Raw genomic sequence first — 7855 nt, forward strand, 5'->3', positions numbered from 1 at the left:
GTGATAAAGGAAACCAAAATAACAAGAAAAAGGAAAGAAAAGAAAAACCAATGAAAAAAGAAAAGAAAAACAAAGCAAAAAAACCTGGAAAATAAATAGTGAAAACACGGCTCGTTTTGACTTAAGAAGGCCAGGCCTACTATTTAGTGACGAATGGGAGTCCACCGGGGCGCGGCGCTCTCTTTTCTTTCTCTTCCTATTTCTTTCAAGTGTCCTCTATTGGGCTGGTCTGTTACTGTAGCCTTAACGCGGTCTCGCTTAAAGCGAGAAATAGTTCTTGTGGTCTTGTACATCTATAAGTGTTTGTAGGCCAACTGGCAAGGGCCAATAGAGCGGTAAGGGCCTCGAACGTCTGTAAGGGCAACCCTTGCAGGAGAGCGCAGTGTCATAGCCCCACCACCCTCGGAAGGACATCCCAGGTAAGCACATGAACGTGGTGCACAAGAATCATTATTCGATGTTACATCTGATTTCCTTGATCCTGCAAGTTTTCTAAATCTATATCTATACCTAATAATAAAGAACGGAGGCTTTCATAATTCTTCATACGTCACCTCTTTATATCTATTGATTCTATGTTAATCATAAAGATTAACGACTGAGATTTAAAAGACACAGTTCAGAAATTTCGTCCCCGCATTCGTTCGTCCGTCCGTGCGCTTGGCTGTGTGTCCAGGTCGTATACAACAAGAAAAGCTTGGTTGTTTCCTTAAAAAAAGGCTTGATTGTATCCGTGTCCAAGTCTTCAAGATGGGGCAGTAGGAGGCTGTGACCGGGTAAGATGGCAAGAAAGATGAGGAGATCGAGCAGCCACGAACGAGGACCATGCAGCACAAGGACTCGACGTTGGCACACCGAGGCCGTCTAGGGCAGCAACTCAACAGTCAACACGGCCGTGGCTTGGCTGCCGGGACAGGAACCCGCCACCGCAGTGCTGGCTTAGCCGCCGCCATGACTTGAACAATGATTTGCACGAGGGGCGCCACTCGCGCAGACTCGACCGCCCTGATGCAGCCGCACTGGCCACCACACCTCTGCAGCTTCACGCCATGGTCTGAACCAGAGAGCCCGTCTTCTTCATCGTCAACTGGCCGCATTTCCGCCACGATCCTCACGTCCAGGGCGCCGCGGCACGACCAATCTGCAGCACGGAGCTGCTGGTAATTAGTCCCATATAAAGATCCTACTGATTAATTAAGGTAGCTGATTGCTTGCTTCTTGGGCGTACAGCGTGTTCGTCTGCTCTCCCTTCCTTTTTATCCCAGTATGCAAGATTTTAACATGATTGAGTTCTCGTGGGCACTGGTTTTGTGGTGGACAGAAGGCCATACAAAGAGTAAATGGGCAATGGAACAGATATGACAGATACATTAGATCGTGTGTGCCAGACTTTCGACGTGTATGCACTACTAGAATTTTTCCCTTTGCCGAGTGTTAGGCCCTTTGCCAAGTGCATTATGTCGGGCACTCGGCAATAGTATCTTTACCGAGTGCTACACTCGGCAAAAATATGAAACTCGGCAAACAGATACTTTGCCGAGTGTCGTGGACAAAACGCTCGGTAAAACAACAAAACTCGGCAAACAGGACTTTACCGAGTGCTACACTCGGCAAAAGGGGGTCTTTACCGAGTGTCACACTCGGCAAAAGGAGGTCTTCACTATGCCGAATGGTTTTGGCTGTACAGATTGCATACGGCCTTGGATGAAGATGGTCCAAACATAAAAGTTGTTCATTTTCACGAGACGGATAACTTTGATGTTGACAACTTTTTCATTTGAGGCCATATTAATTGCACTTTTTGCCATGTAAAAATTTAGTCTTAAATGACTTAGGCGATGATCATATTCATTGCATCGTTTGTTATAATGTTCCCAAATTAGACACATAGGTGTGTCTTGACATTACAAACAATGTTGCCAAATAGGGTTCCCTAATTTTTCGAAAAAAAATATTTTTTTCCATTTTCTAAGTGTCAACAATGAGTATTTTTTGTGAAGCAAGTACAAAAAACAGGCTGCAAAATGGCACCACTTCAATTTTCACAATAAGTAGACCTTATTTTATGAACAATGCCCAAGTTTCATGGATTTTCTGGATCTCTAGCTACTTTCACGCATTTAAATGACTTTATGTTGATTTCTCAAATGTAATTCAAATTTGAACTACAAGTGTGTGATAGCTCCGTCCTAAAAGTTAGAAAAATATATTTTTAGATACACAAATAGGCATTATATGGGAGAACCACTTCGAGTTTTGAGAGATTCAAGCCCTTGCAATGAATAGCCATGCTGCCCATTTTGACCCCATTTTGAAGAAAATGAATACAAGTTCAAAAAATGCAATCATTTTGCATGGAGTCCTTTTATGTGTACTAGTTGCAAGGAAAAATACCAAACTTTCAATACTATAAATTGGGAACAAAATTCTTCACAAAACGGGCTATCATGTATGAACATTGATGGCTTTCAAGTCAAATTACCAGTATGATGGCCATATTCATTGCATAGTTTGTTATAATGCTCCCAAATTAGACACCTAGGTGCATACTGACATTAGAAACAATGTTGGCAAATAGAGTTTCCAACTTTTTTGTACAAAAAATTCATTTTTCATTTTCTAAGTGTTAAAAATGGTTATTTATTGTGAAGCAAGTACAAAAAATAGGATGCAAAATGGCACCACTCCAATTATCACAGTAAGTAGACCATATTTTATGCACAATTCCCCGGTTTCATGGATTTTCTAGTTTTCTAGATACTTTCGCACATTTAAATGACTTTATGTCAATTTTCCAGAAAGTAATTCAAATATGAACTGCAAGTGTGTGATAGCTCAATCATAAAAATTACCAAAAAATATTTTTAGATACACGAGTAGTCATTATATGGCAGAACCACTTAGTGTTTTGAGACATTCAACTCCTTGTGATGAATAGTCATGTCAACCATTTTGACCCGGTTTTAGAAAAAATGAAAGAAAAAGAATACAGGTTTAAAAAATGCAATCCTTTCGCATTGAGTCCTTTTATGTGTAGTAATTGCGAGGAAAAACAACAAAGTTTAAATATAACAAATTTGAAAAAAAAAGTTCACAAATCGGACTATCGTGTATGAACATTCATGGCTTTCAAGTCAAAGGACCAAGGTGATGGGCATATTAATTGCATAGTTTACTTTAATGTTCCCAAAATAGACACATAGGTGCATCTTGACATTACAACCAATGTTTCCAAATAGACTTTCTAACTTTTTTGTACTAAAAAATCATTTTTCATTTTTGAAGTGTCAAAAATGGGTTTTTTGTGAAGCAAGTACAAAAAACAGGGTGCAAAATGGCACCACCCCAATTATCACAGTAAGTAGACCATATTTTATGCACAGTTCCCCATTTTCATGGATTTTCTAGTTTTCTAGCAAATTTCGCACATTTAATTGACTTTATGCCGATTTTCTGAAAGTAATTCCAATTTGAACTACAAGTATGTGATAGCTCTATCGTGAAATTAGGAAAAAAAATATTTTTAGGTAGACAAGTATCATTATATGGGATAACCACTTAGAGTTTTGATAGATTCAACCCCTTGCCATGAATAGAGATGCCGGCCATTTTGACCCCATTTTAGAAAAATGAAAGAAAAGGAATACATGTTCAAAAAATGTAATCCTTTCGCGTGGAGTCCTTTTACATGTTCTAGTTGCAAGGAAAAATACCAAACTTTCAATATGACAAATTTGAAAAATAATCTACACAACACGGCTTATCGTGTATGAATGTTCATGGCTTTCAAGTGAAATGACCAAGGTGATGACCATATTCATTACATAGTTTATTATAATATGCCCAAATTAGACACATAGGTGTATATTGACATTATAAACAATGTTGCCAATAGAGTTTTGAACCTTTTTGTATAAAAATATCATTTTCTATTTTCTAAGTGTAAAAAAGGGTGTATTTTGTAATTTTCTATATATTAAATATACACATCCACTGGGCTTGAAATTTTTGTACACTCAATATACTTCATTACATGATCCGTGACAAAATTTGATATTTTTCAGTGGTTGTTTGCTATATTTAAAGTATATTCAAAACATAGCAAAGAAACACATAATCCACCAATGAGCACACAGCACACAGATCAGTGACGTGGCGTCATGGGATAGGCCAAACTCCTCTCTCTCTCTCCCCCCGCATGCACTCACCTTATCTCCTCTCAATTTCAGCCGCACAAACCTCATCGCATCTCTGTCCCCTCTGTCTTCACGCACGCACCTCACACCTCGGCTAGCAGCCTAGCACCGCCGTCTGCCGTCTTGCAAGCCACCGGCCGACGACCTCCCTCGCGCGCGTCATGGAGGACGGGGACCTCCCCATGACTGGTCACTAGTAGAAAACAGGGTTTTGGTCACAGGGCAAGATTCACATTAGTCCCGGTTCAGTCACACTAGTAGAAAAGGGGGCTTTTGTCCCGGTTGGTAAGGGCCTTTAGTCCCGGTTTTTGAACCGGGACTAAAGGGTCGTTACTAATGCCTCCCCCCTTTAGTCCCGATTCTTACACGAACCGGGACTAAAGGCCGTCCACGTGGACGCAGCCTGGAGCTCCACCTTTAGTCCCGGTTGGTGTTACCAACTGGGACTAAAGGAAATTTTATGATATTTTTTTTGAAAAAAAATTTGCGAATTTTTTTATTTTCAAATTTTTGAATTATTTTAACCTCTAATCTCTAATCACCACCCCTCATCACTGCTCAATTTATCCTCTAATCTCTAATCACCCCTCATCATTCCAAATCATCTAACTTCCCGGATGGTCACCCATCCTCTCACTACTCCAGCCTGAGCACGCTTAACTTCCGGGTTCTATTCTCCCTCGTTTCCAAGTCTGCACTGGTTGTTTTCCTGACAATAGTAAGATGTCAATCCTATTAACCCTTAGGAATTTAGCTTGAGCATGAAGTGACACATTTCACTGTTTGAGTTTCAAACTATTTTTTTTAAAAAACAATAATTATTTAATAACACTAATATTTCTAGAATAATTAGTCTGACCATTGTTTGACCACAGTTTGACCACAGTTTGACCAGATTTGACCAAAATTCAAAAAAACTGAAATAATTATTTAGTAACACTAATATTCTAGAATAATTAGTTTGACCATTGTTTGACCACAGTTTGACCACAATTTGATTTTTTTTAAATTTTTTATCCTCTTCAGATCTTAAAAGCCCCGTATCTTTTTTTCTGTTAGGTTTTTGAGGATTCTGAAAATGTTTAACGGGGTTCCCCCAATTAAATTTGGATGTAACTTTTCGAGGTGATAATTTTTCATATAAAAAACTTTTTCATCCAAGTTCGTATGCAAAAGTTATGCCCATTTTAAGAAATTTCAGAGAGATTTTGCAAATAAAGTCGAAATTCATATTTGTTAATTTTCCCAACAACTAGACCACATATCACATGGGAAACTTATTTTATTTTATTTTTTGACATTTCCATCATTTTCTTTTGTTTTTTCTAAAACTGAAAAGGCGGTCCACGGGGACCGGGACCAATGCTCACATTGTTGGGGATATACCCCGAGGTGTGACCCGCCCAGGAGGGGCCGGGTTACACCGTTGGCGACGTGCCGGCGTGGCGTGGTCGCGAACCAGCGATCCACGCGCCAAATAGGATTTGCCGGCACTACTTGTAGGAGTCAGGAACACCTATTTGACGCAATTTGTGTCAAACAGAGTTTTTTTTAGAAAGGTCAAACAGAGCTACGATGCACTTGGCGACCACCATTGGGCCGTCCCATTAGAGGATGCGAGCAAGCCACTGTAATTTTAGAAATGTGATTTTTGAACTATTCGAGCACAACAATGTCGCAACCAGGCCACTGTACATGTGCTGCCCATTTTCAGAATACATTTTTTTTAAATCCAACTTTTCTAAAATTTATCAACATTTCTCAAAAATGAAATGAAATTGGAATAAAAACCCTTTTTTGAAACAGACAAACAACTATTGATTTTTTTTAATAAAACATGATTTTTTAAATTCACACACATTTTCCAAAAATGTACATTTTTTATTGTTTGAACAAAGTTTAAAAACATGAACAATTTATAAAAAATACTAACACTTTTAGAAATCCCCTATCTTTTTTTAAACATGATTTTTTTAAAGTTTGAATGATATTATAAAATGGCAACACATTTTGAAATTCCGAACATTTCATGAAAGATACTAGTATTTTTTATATTCCAGACTTTTTTTGAAATGTAAATATTTTTGGAAAACACAAAATGTCTGAACATTTTTCCAAAATGAAAACATTTTTTGAATTGGAGAACAAATTTGGAAACAATTTTCTTAAAAATTCTAGCAATTTTTAAGATTAAGTTATTTTCATATATTCTGGATTATTTTTTGAAAAATGTGAACATTTTTTGAAGTTTTGAGCATCGTTCAACATGTTTTCAAAAATATAAATAAAAAACGTGAAAGTTAAATTCCGAACAATTGGAATTATGCTGCTAATCGACCCGGTGAGGTCGCCGAAGCTAGTAGCCTGGGCGGAGTGGTTCAGGATCGCTGAGCCGGTCAAGGTGCCGCTGCCTGGGGTCGACAAGCTGGAGGTGTACATCACTAACGTACTTTAGCCAAAGTGGAACGTTGCGGTCACTGGTAACTAATTAAAGATCGTGTCGCACCGATAATTCCATTGCCTTCTTAGTTGTTGAGTTGTTGAACTGTTGTCGTTTCATGAATGGTGTGCAGGCGTGCAGTCTATTCAATCTGAGTTGTTGACATGCCGTTTCGTGAACAAATTGAAGCGTCGTCGATCTTGCATGTCTTTGTCGAGAACGTTTCCAAATGTGACTTTTTTTTTTCTGTTGAGCTCTTTTAAGACCTCGCATCTTAATTACCAGTATGTTCAACTAAGCAGATTATTCCCGAGCTCTGCAGGTAGTGATTTCTAAGGGGTGGATTTTACTTAGGATATGATTTTTTCTTTGAGAAATAACTGGGAAATCCTTATCCGAATATATTGCTCAAAAGTGTTATGAGGACTTGCTCCTAATTTTCTTTACAGGATACATGAAGTGATAAACATAACCAATCAATTACGACAACAACAAAAAAGACCCTTCAAACAAAGGTTTTTTCTCTGGCCGCCGGCCTCTGCTACACCTCACTTGAAGTTCTACCGACCCTTGCCTCGAGAATTTTTCGCTATTGTCAAAAAAAAATCGGATGATTTTGAATTTGAACGTTGAAAAGGTACCAAATAGTATTCACATGCAACCATTAGCATGGGATGGACTCCTCTGCTCCGCACATAAGGCTGGACCAAAAACTCATAGCTCATGAGCGCTAGCTCAACTCGTTAAGCTTGTACAACTGACGCTAATGAACAAAGGCAATCACTTATTTCAGCTCGCATAACGTAACGAGCTTAACAAACGAGCTAATGAGTTTCTCAGGCAACTCATTAAACACATTAGTACAACACAACACATATTATTATCTTAAGTGACAATATTTCGTGGCACCCCAGCCCATCGGAGGGATCAAACTAGCGCACCTCCTCATGGAGTTACCATATTCCTTCGTAAAGGCATTTCTCCGTGTGGCTCTTCACGCACCGGGGGAAACCATAGGTCTGATTCATCGGATTGGACAAAGGCAGCGTTGTAGCGTCATCCTCTACTTAAAGGTGTTGTCTTGGTTGCTCGTGAAGTCCTTGGTCTTGCAATGGAAGATGTTGGTCGCCATGCTTGGTTTGGGCTGCTTCTCAAGGCTTGGGCATCTGGGGCACAACATACGAAATCGTTGACCCTTCCTCCATGGTCGCCTGCTTCC

This window comes from Triticum aestivum, chromosome 7D, assembly GCF_018294505.1.
Source record: "Triticum aestivum cultivar Chinese Spring chromosome 7D, IWGSC CS RefSeq v2.1, whole genome shotgun sequence".
Lineage (NCBI taxonomy): Eukaryota > Viridiplantae > Streptophyta > Magnoliopsida > Poales > Poaceae > Triticum > Triticum aestivum.